The sequence below is a fragment of the Rhinatrema bivittatum genome, chromosome 2, assembly GCF_901001135.1.
Source record: "Rhinatrema bivittatum chromosome 2, aRhiBiv1.1, whole genome shotgun sequence".
Lineage (NCBI taxonomy): Eukaryota > Metazoa > Chordata > Amphibia > Gymnophiona > Rhinatrematidae > Rhinatrema > Rhinatrema bivittatum.
The window spans coordinates 46,889,371-46,909,444 of NC_042616.1; the positions used below are offsets into that span (position 1 = coordinate 46,889,371).

The window sequence follows — 20,074 nt, forward strand, 5'->3', positions numbered from 1 at the left end:
CCCAATGTGGTCTTGAAAGCTTAGGCTACTACACCATCTTTTCTGTTGATCTGATAAAAGACATCACAGCCTACGAAGACTCGTGTTTCTTTTTTTGTCAATTTTATTTTATTAACCATTGTTGAAATAATACAGAACATCGATCATCAATACATGGAAATGGTTGTACATACAGTGATTATATAATAGATCTGGGATATACAGAGAAAGTCATTCAAATAGTCAACTTGTGTTTCTATCCAGAGCTTAATACAGCTACCAGCGCTCCCCACTACAGATGTTTTCCTGTGACAGACATCGGGTTAATGCCTACATTGATTCAGTCATGGATGTAATCATTGTACAACAGCTGGGACTCCCTCCCCACACCTCCTCAGCGTCCCCAGCACCTGTTGATCCAAGGAATGCGGGTGGGCTCTGCTAATCAAACCATATTCTTCTGCATGGCAGCCCGCAGTGCTGCGTCTCGCTTTTTCAGAACAGACAGTGGAACAACAGAAGATGAGAATGTGCAAGCTCTGAAGGCTGAATATAGATCTGGCTAAAGAAGATTCCTTGTACTGTATGGGCCATCTTTGCTGAATCTGCTCTGTGCTCTCCTTCCCTGCAAACCATCGCCACGGGAGAGCTCTGTATGTGAAGCCGAGAAAGCCAACCTAGCACTTTATCACCAAGTTAATTTATTAGAGAGCAGAAGCCGTTTGCTGAATTTTGCTTTTCACGCAGTCTGTGCCTTGGCTGTGGTGTGATGCTTGGTGAGCCCACACTGCAGCGCCAGAGCTAAGCTCGCTGCGTCGAAGCCAGAGGAGACAGACGGGGGCTGTTCTAGGACAAAGATGGCCGAACAGCTCTGCATTGACAGGCGGCGTTTATTTATCCAGGCTTCTCTTAAAGCAGTTGGGTTTTTTAGATCAAATGCATCCTTGCCAGTCAGCTGGTTTACAGGAAGGGCTATGGTACTGGTTTGTTTTCATTCCAGTCACAGACAATGGTGTCTCTGTGCAGCATGGGATCAAAGCGAAACCTGTGCTGATGTGACTTTTGATCTGATTGTCCATGTGACTTGTTGGACAGATCTGGAGACTCGCATCATACCTAACTGCTGAAACTGTTCTTCTGGCTTCTCGCAAGGATTCTCCTGAAAGCCAAATTCTCTCGTGGGCCCCTTGAAGACCGGAGCTGAGACCACCTATCGTGGAGACCTCGGATGTGTTCTCCGGCGCCGCAGAACTCTGGGAAATCCGAGAAGCTGTGGTGCTGCAGTGCCCGTCCCTGCTGCGCAGTGATGGGACCGGGAGAATATATCAGGCAGCCAAAGATTCACGGCTGCTCTGAGACATTCAGGGGGCCATTCTCCCTCCCCCCGGTCCCTGAATCAAAAGCTGGACCAAGGGAGATGGAGAGGTTTGGAGACAGAGACAGAAAAGGGGGTGGAAGGGGAAAGAAAGAGGTGAGACAGACAGTAAAGGGGAGTTGGAAGGGCTCCCCTGAAAGATAAGGTCTCCCTGAAGTCAGAAACATAAACTTACACAGGAAATAAGAAGGCTATATACTTTCTGTACATTTATGGCACCTCAAAGGAAAGGAAAAGAAACAACAATGGTAACAGGTTAGGCATGGAACATGCAAGATGCAGCCATTTGAGGGGACGGGAAGACTGGTGCATGCTCCTCTCCCAGCTGCCTTCTCCTTTCATTGGGTGCAGGAGCTTCCCGCTTGCGCTGTTCTGTCCCTGCACCCACCCCCACAAGCAGAATGCATGCCCCCTTTAAAGAGAAACTCTATGTCAGACAGCCGCAAAACCAACGTTAGCTTTTAAGTGGGCTCAGGTTTAAAGCTCAACTTCTTGTTGTTTGTAGCCCAGATGTGATGTTTGTCATTGGCTAATCCTTGGATGCTACGTTTTCCCCTGCCCTTCCCCTTCCCCTCTGCCCCCCCACTCCATTACCTTCACCCTTTTGGAAAGTGACTTGACCCTCATTCTCTTCGCAGGCTGGTGGGGTTTGCTCTGTAGGCTTTGATAAGTCAAAGATATGGGAAGAAGTGGAGGCTGGACTTTACATGAAAAGGAAAACTTCCATAACAGAATAAAAGGAGAGAGTTTATTGTCCAGTCGGATGAGAGTCTGTTTGACAAAACAGAAAGCGATAGACCCAGGCAGTCTTACCTTGACCCAAGGTTCCTGTTGGTACTGGGAGCATGTAATTCATGCCAGTGGTAGCAACAGAGCAGTCACTGATGTCGTCAGGCCTCACTCCCCTTCCCTCACTGCGAGGTCTGATGGCTTTATTGGTCTGCTGGGGCTGGTACAACATGGATGCTCCTTACAGTATTAGGAATCCCATGGTCAAGATCAGATTGCTAGGGAACAGATTGGCCTGATCTGGAGCAGATCTGCTGAGCAAGTCGGCCATGTCCATCATCTGGTCGGGACAGTAAGCCTCCATCGTTGGTTCTGTTGTGAAAGTTGCCCTTTAAAGATTCTGCAGGCTAAGCAGACTTTTCCAGAGACCTGTTCTCAGTTTTGCCTTATATTTGTGTCACTTTGCTTCACCAGAGGAGTTGAATCTGGGGTTGTTCCTCTGTGGAATGCTGGAGGCCTTGTTTTACTCTTCAGCCTCCTCCCCAAATGCATCATAGTCTTAGGCATGAGAAGCTGTGCCCCTGCTGAGAGAGAAAGAGAGGGGGGGCGCAAAAGCAACAAAGAGGGGGAGGGGATGTGAGAGAGAGAGAGAGAGACGGAGCGAGAGATGTTTTATTTATTGTTTTTCTTTTTAGACTTGGAGCCCAGGCCCGCAGAGTGACGGGGACCTAAAGGTACTTTCAGAGATCCCAAAGCGCAGCCTGAACCAAAATGAAATGCGGAAGGTTTCTCGAGTATTTCCAGGGGCCCCAAAAGCCCAGCACAAGTTAAGCCAGAGACAGGAAGAGTTCCTGGAGATTTCCATTGGCAGCTAAACCCCAGCACAAACAAGGCCAGAGACAGGAACATTTCTTGGGTATCTTCATGGGCCCCAAAAGCCCAACAGCAGTCAGGACGCAGACAATGATATTTTTGGGGGGTCTTAAAAGCTCAGCCTTAAAGCAAATCAGATACAGAAAACTATTCTGGGTATTTCTTGATCCTCTAAAGCTCAGTTCGAGCCAGGACAGAAATCAGAACCTTTTCTGTGCATTGATTGAGCCCCTGAAGTCAGGACCAGAGATAAAGAGGTTTCCTGGCTATTACCAGCAGTTTCTTTAAACTTGGCACATGCAAGGAAGGTTTCTAGGGCTTCTAAAGCTCAGCACAAATCAGGGTGGAGTCGGGGATTTATGGGTATTTTCCTGGAGCCTGGATGTGACCCAGGAATGTTTCACGGGTGCATGCAGAGATCCCAAGATTCAGACTGAGCTCCCATGCCCCACCCCCCTCCCCCAAATATTTTCAGAGTCCTTATGGTTCTCTCTGAATCTCAAGAAAGATGGCAGCAGAAATGCCTTTCCAAAGTAATATCCGTGACTACGAGAACGCAACCTGTGGGTTCAGCATGCACTGCAACCTACCAAGTGTCCAAAACGTTGTTTGTAATTGCACATAATCGCTAGCATGGGGTGACAGGGAAAGGGATCTGATCACCCTGGTCGAGGTAAAGAGGGTTCTCACACAGACTCAGCTAGAAGAGCTGCTTCTTTAGCTCAGAAAGTAGAGTCCCTGATTGGGAACCAAAAAGGGGGTGCAGGTTCAAACTCTTTCAATCCCCAACTGGAAAACAGACTCTGGCTACTTCAGAGAACATTGGTGAGTAGCAAGCCCCATCCAGCCCCCATAGTATAGAAGAAAGGAAAACCAAGGATGCCTCCAATTTATCCCACTTAGAAATATGTCTGTGGGATTTTTCTTTAGCACGTTTGAGAAAAATTAATTTCAGTGTGGCCGTCTGTCCAGACCATGGTGCTGAACAGCAGTGAAACACACGCATCAATAATCCCTTGGGTTAATTGTGCATTCTTGCTTTTCTCACATTTCTAATAGGCTTTGGCCAATTAGAAACAGTTTAGGAACAATACCTGGCTGTAGGCATGTTGCAGCCCTATTTCCTCTCACTAATTCATTTACAAGTTGCTGGGTTTTTAGGTTTTTCTTTTTTTTCAGCAGCTGGATTTTGCTGACACAAATTCTTTTTTTAGAACACACACATTTTTTGCTGACTCCCAGCTTATGTTTTATAAGATGGAATCCCTGAGAGATTATTAAAATGTCCTGGCTCTCTGCTATCAAATGGTACAGATTAAATGGAGCAATTATTTGTGGAGCAAATGTTTCTTGAAGGACATTTGCTCAGAGATGTACAGAGATTTTGATGGAAAAATGATAGTGGATTAATATTAAAAAGGGCAAGGGTCACCTACTCCCCATCCATTCTCATTCCTTTAGATGGTACCTGCATTTCAGTGGCCTAAGGCACAGCTGGAGGTAGGGGACAGTGGTTATCCCATCTTGAAAGGTGCTCCATCATCATTATCTCCATGAGTTTAGCCTGAGGCGGGAGAGAAAGGAGGACGTTCCATTACTGGCCAAGTGAGTAGAGGCTGGGGTCAGAGGGAGATGAGAATGTTCCTTGGCCCAGTGAGGTCAGCCTAAGGTGGGAGGTAAATGGGGAGTTTCCGTCATTGTCCCAGTATGTCAAGGCGGATGGGAATGTTCCGTCATTGGCCCCATGACTTGAATTGGAGGTGGGAGGGAGACAGAAATGCTCCATTAATAGCTTAGTGAGTTCAGCCTGAGGTGAGAGGAAGATGGGGATGTCTATTATTGGTCAAGCAAGCTCAAGCCTGATGTGGGAAAGAGCAAGGATGTTTCACTGTTGGCCCTGCCAATTCACCTGCTGGTGAGAGAGGTGAGGATGTTCCATTATTTGCCCAGAGAAAGACCCATTGGCTCATCCACGTATTCCGTCTACACTGCTAAGGACCTATCCCAGCTACCACTCATAGAAGCTTGACCACTTGTAGGAAATTGCTCTTTATTCAAGTCAATTTTTGTGGTCTTCCTGAATGGTCCTCTGCTATGCTATGTAGATGAACAAATAAACAAGATCCCATACTTTATTTAACACCCAGTCTCCTTCTCCCTCATTTTGTTACCACCTTGCTTTGACATAATCTAAACTGTCACCAAAACTAGTGAAGCTGTTGTCCTAATATCCAGCCGCTTAGGTCCCTGTAGCCTTGTTGGATAGTACCTGGCCAAAACCAACATGCAGGTATCAAAACTGGTTGGTTTTTAGAGAGTTGTAACCTGCTGGTTCCAACCCAGCTATCCTATGGCCTGCAGTAAGTTCATTCTGAGGCCAGATAGATGCAAGGATGTTCTATTACTGTTCCAATGAGTTCAGCTTAAAGTGGGTGAGAACAAAGTTATTTCACTATTTACCCTGTGGGAGGGACACAGGGGTATTCCTTTATTGACCCAGTGAGCTCAATCTGAGGTGGGAGGGATATAGGGAAGTTTCTTGCATGTGCTACATCTTTTCCAGATTCAATCCAGATTTAGGAGTGCTATAGCAAGAGAATCACTTTTTGGTAGTTCATGGGTACAAAGCTTTGCAGTCAGTGCATGAGCTTTGCATTGGCAAAACAATGCTGCCTATGTAAGGGGCTGCGGGTTGACAGCTGATTCACAATGGTTTGCTTGGCAGTTGCATGTCTTACTATGAGCTGAGAATACTTTGCCAGTAGGTGACACCAAAACATCATTATGAATATTAAAAGAGTATAACTCTATTAATATTTTGGTCTGAAAAATCCAGAATCCCCCCTTATTAATTATACTTTTAAATCACTTACTGGAAATGCATTGTCAACTTACTGGTGCTTTTGACATGCCATACCTAACAAGTTGGCAGTTGCTACTACTACTGTTAATGCATTCCTGGTGTGTTTTGCTGTACAGTCTGTGATACCCGTACAGTATAAGGGAGAAAAGGACGTGCCTTGAATACTTAAGTGGGTCCAGACACTCTGAGTCAGCAGGGAGTCTTAAATGCCTCTTCATTTGTTTTTTTGTAAGCCTCAAATTCTTGCTGTTAGCTGGGAAGGTAACAGAGATATTCCCTGGATTAATGTCAGGATGGGAGGGGATGCTTTTTTTGTGCACAGTATCCTTTAAGTTTTAATTTCAGTTTGATAAACCTAATTTAGGTTTTATTTTCTTTCATGTCTTTCTTGAACTTTTTTACTTTATAGTCACTATTTTCCTCCTCACTACCTAGATGCTCTTTGCTTTTTCCTTAGGTCCATCAGAGAGGGTAGTGGGGCAAAGGTACCATTCATTCCCTTCTAGAATGCGAATAAATCTTTTAGCTCTTTAAACTCTGATTGTTACACAGGAAATATCCTCAGGCTCCTGGGGGAGGAAGCAATACCATTCCTACCTTTACTGCCTGATTCGTTTTGTGGAACTAATGTAGGCCTTGAGAAAGGAGCTTATCATGACCTAATGTTCTTGCCAGAAGCAAAAGGACAATTTGCTTAGCTGTCATAACACAATGGGGAAATGAGGTGGGAAGCGGTAAAAAAAAAAAAAAAAGATAGTTGTATTTCTGAAGAATATTAGGAGGCGGCCAACCAGAAAGAGCTGAATTAGCTAAATAAAAAAATCTAACTGAGGAAGGCTTTGTTAGGTTAAATATATAATATTCTCCTGCGTTTTTCTCCTGAATTTCTTCATGTCTAGGTACTTAACAGCTCTAGTCTGGTAATGTCCAACAATGATTAAACAAGGGGACTAAATTTCACTTTCATCTATGAAAAAGCAATGTTTGGAAGCCCAGGAACAAGTAAACATGGCAATGGAATCTCAACTTCATGTTTTGAAGGAGCGTCATGTCAGTGGGAGCTAACTGAAATGTGTGGGGCCAATATTCAGCAGCTATCCGGCTGAACAAGTTAGCCAGATAAACATATCCAGCTATCTTGGCTAAGATACTCAACAGCATGGCCATGCTGCTGAGTATACTCTACTATCTTGTAGACTAATCTGGCTAAGGATAAGGCTAAAGATTGGCACTTATTCAGCTAAATTAGCTGGATAAGTAGCTTTGACCTGGAATGCCCTGCTCCTCTTTAGCCAGATAAACAGCCAGTTAAATGACAGCCATTGAGTGTGGCTGAATATTCAGACAGTGCCACTTAGCCTGCTAAGTTAGAACATAACTGGGTAAGTGAGCAGAATATCAACCTCTATATTATATTTTATTTGCCACTCCTCTGCCAAAATGTTACAAGTGATTTACAGCATCTAAAATATAGGCAAACATTTCTATAAGTCAATAACAATATGAAAGCAACAAAAACACAGCTTCCTATTTTTCTAACATGATATTATCTTTCTCCAAGGACAAGCAGGTTGACATCTGATTGAGCCCGGCAAGGAAACTTATGTCAAAGTTTCTGGAAGTTTGACTTTGCCTCACTGGGCATGCCATCATGCCAAGTATCCTGTGGAATCCCTTCAGTCTCTCTTTTTCCGCAGAGCCCTCGAGCCGCAGTTTTGATGCCTCGCACTGCTATTTTTCTGATCCTTTTCAGTTTTTTTCCTTATTGGCAGGATCATTTATCGCGGGGTCCCATGGTTTTATCCCTTGTAGTTACCCAAGGTAAGGTTTTTTTGTTTGTTTAAGTTTCTGTTTATCTTCTTACTTGTTTCCACCAGCCTTCGAGTCACTGCTGCCATCAAATTTGGCTTTATATCCCATTTTTTTGGCTGATCATGTCTAGCAGGTTCAGATGATGTCCTCTGTGTGCAAGGACTATAGTATTATCACGGACCCCCATGATAGATGATATCCGGGTTGTTGCAAATGTGCAACCATGAACCAGAAAGGATGACGGTCCGGAATAGATCTCACCGGCACCAGAAGACTGATCCATCAACATCGAAGGACCTCAGAGCTGCATTGGTGGAGGGAGTATCATCAGCATCGTGGTGACTATTAGTTCCCATGATGCTGTTGGCTAATAGGGAACACAGAGACAGGCCTTTGTCTGACTCTTCCTGATCAAAGAAGGCATCGGTTTCTGCGTCTTTGACACCAGCATCAAGGAGATCCCTCGCCTAGCATTGAGGGAAGCTGAAGAAGCATCAGTCTCCATCATTGCCCAAAGCGGGGACAGTCCAGCGCATGCTGGGGACCCCCCTAGTTAGTCCCGTGATGAGGAAAGCTCATCCTTAGGCCAGGGACTCACGACAGCTTCCACTGGTCCAGGTTTCTGCCACAGATTACCTCTCGGTTTTGAAAAAGACTTGATCACCCCTCCTGCCTCCTAATAGGTGTTGGCATTGGCAATCTTTAAGGAGTAGTTGGATAGAAAGATCCAGCGGGCCTTGGTCAAGACGCCGCAGGGCCTCAGTGCCAGGGCATCAAGGGCACTGAGGCAGGCACTATTGATCCTTGAGCTTCTGCTTGATTCCTTGCAGGTGCTCAGTGTTGAGGCACTGACACTGGTGCCGGTACTGGATCAGATGTTGATGCCTGGAGGGGCATTGGGGTTAGTGACCATTGCCTGATTGTTGATCTTCAGCTCCTGGGAGAGGAAACTTCCCTGGGTCATCAAAGCTCCTCCGGATCCAGGCCAAACCATCCAAAAGCACCATTTCTTGAGGCTTTGGCTGGGGATTGACTACCGAGAGAATCCTCACCACCGGTGGAACAGGGTGAGTCATACTCAGAATACTCTCAGGGGTGTGGCTATGAATCTTCAGATGCCTCTGAAGAGGAGGTGTTGACAGGACTCTCTTCTGATCCCCTCATCTACCAGAAAAGGGAAGTCCCCTCCTGAGGATCTCTCCTTTACAGATTTTGTCAGGAAAGGAGCTGAGGCCATTCCATTTGTTACAGAAGGAGATGAGGCTGCCACTCAAGACTTGGCCTCCTCCAAGAGATATCTGAGGCCAGGGCAGAGGAGGTACTTTTTCCAGCTGAGTAGGCACTGTCCTGGACCCCCATAGTCCGGTACAGAACAAGTCCCACGAGCCTGTCCAAGGCAGCAGTGGGCACCTAAGCCTAAGCCCCAGCCAGCAACCCAGTTAACACTAGCTCCAGAAAACACCCAGTCAGCAATAATGATCATAACATGATCTAATTTGACTTAATGCTGGAAGGTGGAGAATAAGTAAATCTAAAGCTCTAACACTGTACTTTCAAAAGGGAGACTGATAAAATGAAGAAAATGGTAAAAATACTGAAAGGTGCATCTACCAAGGTTGAGGGTACAACAGGAGTGGACATTGTTTAAAAATACCATTCTAGAAGCGCAATCCAGATGTAATCCTCACATTAAAAAAGGTGGAAAGAAGGCAAAACGATTACCGGCATGGTTAAAAGGTGAGGTGAAAGAGGCTATTTTAGCCAAAAAAAATCCTTCAAAAATTGGAAAAAGGATCCATCTGAAGAAAATAGTATAAAGCGTAAGCATTGTCAAGTTAAGTGTAAAACATTGATAAGACAGGTGAAGAGAGAATTTGAAATGAAGTTGGCCGTAGATGCAAAAACTCATAATAAAAACCTTTTAAAATATATCCGATGCAAGAAATCTGTGAGGGAGTCGTTGGACCGTTAGATGACCAAGGGGTTAAAGGGGCTTTTAGGGAAGATAAAGCCATTGCAGAAAAACTAAATTAATTTCTTGCTTCCATGTTTACTAATGAGGATGTTGGGGAGATATCAGTTCCGGAGATGGTTTTCAAAGGTGATGAGTCAGACGAACTGAACCAAATCACTGTGAACCTGGAAGATGTAGTAGGCCAGATTGACAAACTAAAGAGTAGCAAATCACCTGGACCGGATGGTATGCATCCTAGGGTACTGAAGGAACTCAAAAATGAAATTTAGTTAAAATTTGTAACCTATCATTAAAATCATCCAGTGTACCTGAAGGCTGGAGAGTAGGTTAAAAAGGGCTCCAGGGGTGATCTGGGAAACTATAGACCAGTGAGCCTGACTTCAGTGCCAGGAAAAATAGTGGAAACTATTCTAAAGATCAAAATCGTAGCGCATATAGAAAGACATGGTTTAATGGAACACAGTCAACATGGATTTACCCAAGGGAAGTCTTGCCTAACAAATCTGCTTCAGTTTTTTGAAGGGGTTAATAAACATGTGGATAAAGGTAAACCAGTAGATGTAGTAGTGTATTTGGATTTTCAGAAGGCGTTTGACAAAGTCCCTCATGAGAGGCTTCTACGAAAACTAAAAAGTCATGGGATAGGAGGCGATGTTCTTTTAGGATTAAATGGTCAATTTTCTCAGTGGAAAAGGGTAAACAGTGGAGTGCCTCAGGGATCTGTACTTGGACCTGTCTTTTTCAATATATATATAAATGATCTGGAAAGGAATACGACGAGCGAGGTTATCAAAATTGTGAATGATACAAAATTATTCAGAGTAGTTAAATCACAAGCAGATTGTGATACATTACAGGAGGACCTTGCAAGACTGGAAGATTGGGCATCCAAATGGCAGATGAAATTTAATGTGGACAAGTGCAAGGTGTTGCATATAGGGAAAAATAACCCTTGCTTTAGTTACACAATGTTAGGTTCCATATTAGGAGCTACCACCCAGAAAAAAGATCTAGGCAACATAGTGGATAATACTTTGAAATCGTCAGCTCAGTGTGCTGCAGCAATCAAAAAAGCAAACAGAATGTTAGGAATTATTAGGAAGGGAATGGTTAATAAAACTGAAAATGTCATAATGCCTCTGTATCGCTCCATGGTGAGACCGCACCTTGAATACTGTGTACAATTCTGATCGCCGCATCTCAAAAAATATATAGATGCGATGGAGAAGGTATAAAGAAGGGCAACCAAAATGATAAAGGGAATGGAACAGCTCCCCTATGAGGAAAGGCTGAAGAGGATAGGGCTGTTCAGCTTGGAGAAGAGACGGCTGAGAAGGGGATATGATAGAGGTTTTTAAAATCATGAGAGATCTTGAACACGTAGATGTGAATCGGTTATTTACTCTTTCGGATAATAGGACTAGGGGGCACTCCATGAAGTTAGCAAGTAGCACATTTAAGACTAATTGAAGAAAATTCTTTTTCATTCAGCGCACAATTAAGCTCTGAAATTTGTTGCCAGAGGATGTAGTTAGAGCAGTTAGGGTAGCTGTGTTTAAAAAAGGTTTGGACAAGTTCTTGGATGAGACATCCATTAACTGCTATTAATCAAGTTGTCTTAAGGAATGGCCTCTGCTATTACTGGCATCAGTAGCATGGGATCTTCTTAGTGTTTGGGTACTTGCCAGGTTCTTGAAGCCCGGTTTGGCCTCTGTTGGAAACAGGATGCTGGGCTTGATGGACCCTTGGTCTGACCCAGTATGCATGTTCTTATGTTTAGGCTGCCCCTCATAAGCTAAATATAAAATGGAAAAAAGGCCTCTTGCCAACAAACATATTGTTGTGCCCGTTGACACTTGTTATTGTTGTTTCCCCTTTTTTCTGTTGGGGCAGCCTGTAGCTAGGGATTCCTCATGTACGAGGACTGCCATCCTGCTTGTCTTTGGAGAAAGCAGAGTTGCTTACCTGTAACAGGTGTTCTCCAAGGACAGCTGAATGTATGTGCTCACGAAACCCACCCACCTCCTCATAGAGTTGGTTTCTCTGTTTTTAATGCTAAAATAACAATATCCCATATATCTGTATATATCTTCTTCAAAATGTATTTATAGAAAAAGATTTTTTTTAAATTAACATACATACATCTCACATATATTTATATATATATATATATATCAAAATACATATATCACATTACATACGCATCAAATATCACTTATACCACACATTCATACAAAGTTACACAATACATTACAATACATATTACAATACATATTGTTACAGGACCAGGCCATGCCCCGGTCCCTCCTCTTACCTCCGGGCTGGCCCGGCCCGCACGTATGCCTCCTCGGCCACGTAGGCCTGATTCGCGGCCTGCCGCAGCTCTCCCTGTGCGAGGGAGCGCCACCGGCCCGACGCGCTTGGCCCCACCTCCTAAGCACACGTGCGCCCAGGGGCTGGATTCTTAAAGGGGCCAGCACGGGAAGACAAGAGGGGATGCCCCGGATGACGTCAGACGCTGCAGGGTATTTAAACCCTGCAGCTCCAACAGGACGGGGCCTTGCAATGAGGTTCCTCAGTTTGTCTGAGTGTCTAGTTGCTGCTGTAGTCCCTGGATTGCTTCTTCTGTCTTCTGGATTCCGACCCGGCTTTGTCTCCTGACTTATCTTCAGCATCTGCTCTTGGTTTTGGTATTGACATCTGACTTCTGGCTTCCGACCCGGCTCCGTCCCATGACTTCGCCTTCAGCTTCCGTTCCTGGCTTGGTATTGTCTTTTGACCTCTGGCTTCTGACCCAGCTCCGTCCCACAACTCCGTCTTCTGCCTTCGTCCCTGGCTGTGGTTTGGATCTCTGACTCCTGGCTTCTGACCCGGCTTTGCTCTTGGACTCCGACTTCGGCTTCTTCCATCATCTCAGGTATCCGGTACTTGCCGGCCCAGAAGATTCTCTTAAGTCCCAGCGGCTCGGGCTCTCACGGGCTCCTCCCAGTGGAGCCGCGGGCTTCCGAGGGTGAAGATTCTTCAGTTACCTGGGCCCAGCCGTCCTTCGTCCTTCTCTTCGGCCGCAGCTCGGATTCTTGGTCTCATAGGATCCCACCTAAGTCCAAGAGGTCCGGGTCCCTACGGGCTCCTCCTGGGGGGACCTCGGACATCCAGTGGTGAAGCCTCTTCCGAGTCTCTTCCGTGCCGCCTCCCAGCTGTGACGCTCGCTGTGGTCCTCCACAGCATACCATCCACTGTCTCAGCCGGCCCAAGGGTCCACGACCGAAACACATATTGCACAAAAGTTTCAAATAAAACCATTCATTAATTACTACAACAATTCTATATAAGGAATATCGCAACCCATATATTCCTTCTTCTTCATTCCTTAAGGAACCTTTAAACTCCTCCTCTATTTCTTCTAAATTTTCAATATTCCCTTCTCATATTCTTCTTCTTCTCCTAAATATTCCCGACAAGAGACTCTTGTTTCATCAGGGGATTATCTTGCATCATATAAGCACATATTCATGTAGGAAAAACATCCAGATTCACATCCAGTTGCTCACTTCAAAATTCTAAAAAATTCTATTCTCACGACAAAAAATAACATAATAAAACAACTCCTTATAACATATGTTATTAAATAATGTCACATCCATTAAAAATTATTTATTAAATAAACTCACCAAATCTCTTTCAATAATAGTTAATCAATATTCAAACAACCAGTCACCTGGTCACATCTAATCACATCAAACTCCACAACACAAAAAGACCCCATTGACACTGCCACTTACCTCCAATATTATTCAGCTACTATTTATTTATTTAGCATTTGTTTATATACCGATGTACAGCAGACATAGCCTTCACTCCGGTTTACATTATAACAAACCAGTTACATTTAAATTCATAACAGTGTGACAGAGAATGAATCAGAACATTAACTTAAAAATTCAAAATACATTGAACAATACATTGAACAATAGTTATGAGTGTAAGCAGCACTTGAAGTAGACGGTTGAAACCGTTAAAGAGACAAAAGGTTTCTGCAAAACAGGACGAAAGACAGAAGGAGGGGATTGCTGGCATAAAAGGAACGTGAAGGTGGATATGAAAGAGATTATGATCAGTTGTCATTGGGAGAGCAGCCATTGTAAGACTGAGAGAGTAGCCAATCTTTAAGATCTTTTTTAAAAGATTTAAAGTTTTCTTGCGAATTGAGGTGTTGCGGTAGTGCGTTCCATAATTTTGGGCCGACTATAGAGATGGCTCTGTTTCTAGTGGAGGATAATTTGGCTTGAGGTAAAGAAGGGACATCCAGCTGAACTTTATATGTAGATCTTGTTGTACGTGAGGATTTGTGTAGATGTATAATATTGTCCAGGGCAAAGTAGTCAGCTTTGTGAATTGATTTGTGTAGAATTGTGAGTACTTTGTACTCTATTTCATTTCATATTCATCCCAGGCTCAACATGCCTCATCTCCAACCTCAAAAACGGAGTAAACTTTCCTTCCGCACTCACTACTCAAAGCATAAAGATTATAATGTATCAATATCGAAAGCTCTCACAACAACATTTTTTTTAAGAACAATACTAACACCTCAATATATTATCCTCCATAAAAAAACTTCTTTACTTACTTTTTACTATATTATCACACCAAGTTTCCTCATAACATTATCAGCATCCTTGTCCAGCACGCCGTGGCTGCGCACTCACCAAATCCACACCCTTTTAAATACCCATATGTCAACTAGATCCACCTACCAAACGTCATATGCATAGACCACACCCCTACATTCCCATATGTCACACAGCCCTTTAATCAAATCAAGCCACCAACTACACTGATTTTATGTGCAAAAGATTTTTTATTATTATTATTAATTCTATCTAGACAAATAAAATACTCACTATCTCATTCAAACACATTCACACACACCTAAAATCATATTAAAAACATTTCCAATACATCGTGATTGCGAAGATAATTCTTAACAGTTTATATATGACTAAATTACAGCAACATCATTTCTTATTACTTCAAGATTGTTATTTCATATTCGCCATAATCAATGTTAATTCCAACTGAAGTATGTCCGACAAAAGATCTTTGTTTCTCCCCTCATGGGGCTTCCTCAGGGACTTATGTTCCACTTATACAGTAATCCACTCTCCCGATATTGATTACCAATGTTCACTTCTGGAATTAAACACACTTATATCCTTCAACCCTCCACATACACTATCTACCCGTATATCCAATACTCCCACCACTCTTTGTACTCCTTGTGTGTATTGTTTGTATAAGTGATAGGAGCTATCTTGAGATTATTTACCCATTGTATAAATTTACCAACTACACTGAATCAGATGAATACATTCCACTCCACGTCTTGGTTTAAACCCATCGGTTCAACTGTTCCCCAATGAAAGATATAATATTGTTCTTTCTGTAACAATATTAGAGAAACATTTCCTCCCCGATTCAACTGTACATGATTAAGCACGCAAAATTTCAAATCCTGCACTCTATGTCCGTTCTGATACCAATGTTGTACCAAGGCTGCATTTTCCTTCTTGGTACGAATGTTACTCAAATGTTCAACTATTCTAACTTTGATGGATCTCCTAGTCTGACCTATATAAAAAAGTTTACATGGGCACATAATTAAGTAAACAACTTGAGTGGTCTTACAATCAAATCTACCAGGTTAATGGAACCTGAACAGAAGTAGTCTCACACACATATGGACACACGCCACAATTGCCACATCTATATTGACCAACTTGTTCTGGTCTCCTCACTACCTCCGGCATCATTGTGGAGGTCAACATATCCTGCAATGATCGATTCTTTTTAAAAGTGAAAATTGGGGGACATCGAAAAGCACTCTCATTACTCAAAATTGTCCAATGTTGACAAATCATGGATTTAATACCAGTCAGCAGATGGGAAAATGGCAACGTACACAGCATCCTGGTTAACAGAACCTTATTTCCAGTCACCAAAAGATTATCTCGATTAGCATACAAAGCACGTTTATATGCCCACCTAATAATCTTCCATCTGTAACCCTGAGCCAGAAATCTATTGGATAAATCCTGTGCTTTAATTTTAAAGTCGCTCACGTCCTAGCCTCAAAAACTGGCTAATAGGAATATTTTCCTTTAAATGTTTTGGATGGAAACTAGAAAAATCCAAGGTAGTGTTTTTATCAATGCCCTTCCTATAAATCGTGGTGTATAATTTTCCTGCATTTTTATACACAATCATATCTAAAAATGGTATCTGCTGTTGATCCATATGAAATTCAAACTTTAGATTTTCATCCAATTAGTTTATCCATATTATAAATTCCTCTATTCTTTCCTTAGTACCAACAAACACACAAAATACTTCATCTATAAACCTCCTCCATATAATCATCTTCTTCCAAAAAGGAGATGAATATATGAAATTGTTCTCAAAATTAGCAACATACAAGCAGGCCACTGATGGGGCCATAGAAGACCCCATCGGGATGCCCTTTATCTGATGAAAATATCTACCCTCAAACTGGAAAAAACCTTTTTTCAAAACTATAGACGACAGCTGACCTAACAGAGGTTTCCTTCTATCTGACATCTCTAATTTACCCAGCACCTCTTGAACAATTTGAACAGCCGAATCTTGCGGTATGTTCGTATAAAGGGAAGAGATGAAGAGATAGGATCCAAGATGGTGACGGAAACGTGGTGGGTTTGAGCATCTCTCCTACCGCGGTTCTTTACCTGCAAAAAAATGCCTCATTCTGCCCGCAAGAGGAGAGCCAGGGAGTGCCAGGCCTCGGACGCGATCGGGGTTACTCCTATTGTCGGCCTGTTGGACGCTCACTTTCGTCGTAGGATGGATTTGGGGGAAGAGTGTTCGCTGAGCGTTGGGAGGGGAGAAGAGGAGCCCTCCGACGCTCCTGAACTAATGACATCACTCTCCACCGGGGAGAGATCGCCGCCAGTGAACCCAGCTACAAGGCTTCTGATGGAACAAGGAGACCCACGGCTATCCGAAGTTGGTGGCCCGAAGGAATCTTCCACAAGGCATGAAGTATATCAGGAACAGCTTGCGGCCCAAAATAACAGCCAGGGAGCTGGTGAAATTTCCACTGGAGTGGCAATTGAGGGGCCCGAAGAGAACCATGCTGAGATCTCCCCAATACGGCGACCTTAGAGAATCCAGGCCAAACTTAGCGAAGCCTGCAATACTTTTGGTGACATTTATGTTAGAGTCTGACAAGGATTGGGTTTTTAGAAAATATTTTTTTGAATACGTCTAAGGAGTTTTTGGGCTGTAAGGTTCAGATGTTCGCAGACCTATCCCCACAGTCCCAAAAATTCAGAAAACAGTTTCTATTGTTAAAACCCCAAGTTTTACAACTTGGGATGTATTTTATTCTGAAATTCCCATGTAAATGTTTAATAAAGTTTGGTGGTAATATATATATATATTTACCCAACCATCGCAGTTGACACAATTTATAGTTTCTAAGGGAAGACCAGTGTTGAGCTCTACACCGGGAACCACATAATGTGCTCCTTTTGTATGAAAAGATCTCTTTAAAAGATCTCTTTAAAAGATCTCTTTTTAACAATTTTGTTACCATCCTATAGCTAAAATTGCTTATTCAATATGGGCCGGATTTTCAGAGGTACGCGCAACCCGGCGCGCACAAATCTATGCCCGATTTTATAACATGCGCAGCTGAGCGCATGTTATAAAATCCGGGGTCGGCGCGCGCCAAGTGCTAGGGGAGCCCCGAAGGCTTTCCCTGTTTCTTCCGAGGCTGCTCCCTCTGAGGGAACTTTCCTTCCACCCCCCCTACCTTCCCCTACCTATCCTGCCCCCCAGCCCTATCTAAACCCCCCTGACCTTTGTTAAATAAGTTGCGTCTGCCTCTGGGCAGGCGTAGGTTGCATGCGCCGACTGAGTGCCAGTGCGCGATCCCTCAACACGGCCGCTGTGCTGGAGGCCTCAGTCCTGCCCCGCCCCTTTTTTCAAGCCCCGGGACATACGCACATCCCGGGGCTTGCACACGTCGTTGGGCCTATGCAAAATAGGCTCGGCGCGCGCAGGAGCGGATTTTCGCGGTTTAAAATCCGCCCCATGTATATTTTTATATATATTATACCTGAAATTGTGTAAACATGGATCCATATTGTGGGCTTATCAGACAGGGTCAGAATTTTAAATTACCTGAAATATGTTTAATTGGTGTAAATTTCATTTTCTGTTCTGATACCTGTATTTCAATTCAAGTATTGTTGCTTGATGTTTAATTTTGTAAAAGCAATAAATAGATAATAGAAAAAAAAATAAAAGGAAGCGATATCGGCTGTGACCAACCACCACTCCTCCTCTATTCCATCCAACTGATCTAACACTCTAATAAAATCAGCTGAATCCTTGATATATGAAGTAATCTCTCGTACACTAGGTTGTAATATGTAATCAAGGTATTTTGAAATTGGTTCAAAAATAGAACCCATCCCAGAGACTATCGGTCTTCCTGGTGGTGATTACAAACTCTTATGTATTTTAGGTAATACATAAAAGACTGGATTAACCGGATAGTTCTCATAAAGATAGTCACCCAATTTTTTATCAATGATTCTATATTTAATTGCATGTTGAATTAATGAATAAATCTCTAATTGTATTCCCTCCGTAGAGTCACTATCTAAAGAGTGGTAAAAATTCTCATCACTCAATTGCCGGTTGATCTTATCCACGTACAGGAATCTATCCATGATAACCGTCGCCCCTCCCTAGTCTGCTGATTTTATTATAATGTCAAGATCATTTTGTAATGCCTGAAGTGCTCGTCTCTCTTCCTGTGTAACATTATAGTAAACCGATGAATTAGACTTTTCCAAAACCATCAAGTCCCTTAATAATACTAACTTCTCAAACATCAACACAAATGGGTCTTAAGAATCGGGTGGCATCCATTAGACTGTCGAACAAATTGTAATCCCTGACAAGACTCAGTCTCCCGCTCACTATCTTCAAAGAATTTTGCAATTCTTAATCTGCGAAAAATTTATATAATTCCACACGCGTATTAAACGGGTCATATCCCGCTGTCGGTACAAACGTTAACCCTTTACTCAACACCACTAATTCATCAAGAGACAGTACATGGGAGGACAAATTAACAACTGATTCATACTTCACCTCATTGGCCGTTGGAACTAATTATTTTTGTATCAATCTCCTGTGGTCATTTGTAGCAGCCAATTTCTCCTCCCCCCATTCTGAGGTCGTAAAAATTCTGGTTTTCATCATTCATATACTCATTAACCATCACACTATTATCAACCGGGGTATTCACTAAAGGCTGGGCAAACGATACTGCTTTTTTTCTCATATTATCAGCTTTTTCCCCCTCTTCATCTGATGAATTTTCCAAAGAGGAGGAAAAGGTTTTGCCCCCCTCCCTTTTTCCTCTGTTTATTCGTCCATGGATAAATATATCCCTTAGTGTAATCCATCTGATCTCGCATAAACTTCTTCATTTTTACCTCCCTCGTCTCATTCTTAAATTTATCTAATTGTACCTGAAGTTGTTCTATTTGCTAAAATGCAAGATGAAGGAACCTCACATGGCTTCATGGTATAATGGCATGTGTGAGCAAGCCCAGAGAGGCACAGTCAGAATTCTAGAAATGTTGACATAAGTTTTCCATGCCGGGCTCCATTGGATAATGTCACTCATATGTGAGGACAGTCATCCTGCTGTCCATGGAGAACACCTGTTACAGGTAAACAACTCTGCTATCTTAACATTTTAAAATTTGCACATACAATATTCAGATCAAACTTCAAACCCACATCAGTGGCAGATTTCCTTTTGCCAAACCCAGAACTGATCCTATGCCTCCCTCCTGCTCAGTCAATGGAAATAAATGTTTGGCAAAACAGCCACAACTTGAGTTTTTATTTCCAAAAACGGAATAATCATTCTGATACCATATTCCACTCCGGATACTATTCCATAAAAAGAGAGCTCTGAATGAAAAGGCTCTATTCCCTAGTTCTTGGCAAGTGGATCTGTTTCTTAGTTGGCACACTTATTAAGTCCTATTCCAAGACCTCAACATACATCCTGATACATATAGCACTGAGCCATTCTTGCTATTAAATACTAGGACCAGTATCTTAAACGTTACTGTGTAGGCCATTGGAAGCCAATGAAGGCTTTTGAGTAATGGAGACCCATGGTTTCTTGCCTTAAGTCCCCCCAGAATATTGGCCACTATGTTTTGGACCACCTGTAATCTCCTAACTGAAGACTGAGAAAGACCCAAATATACAGACCTATAACAAACTAGCCTTGTTATGTTCAAGGACTGACTCCCTATTGTCAAATCTGTACCAGATAATTATGTCTGAGCTGGTGAACAATGCATAGGTAGCCAAAGGTCGATTTCACCATCCA

At 43.0% G+C, this 20,074-nt stretch overlaps 1 protein-coding gene across 1 annotated transcript in view; it reads left to right on the forward strand.

Annotated features, from left to right (window-relative positions):
• KCNH2 (potassium voltage-gated channel subfamily H member 2) overlaps positions 1 to 20,074 on the forward strand; it is a 439,418-nt gene that overhangs the window by 280,644 nt on the left and 138,700 nt on the right. The window lies entirely within an intron of this gene.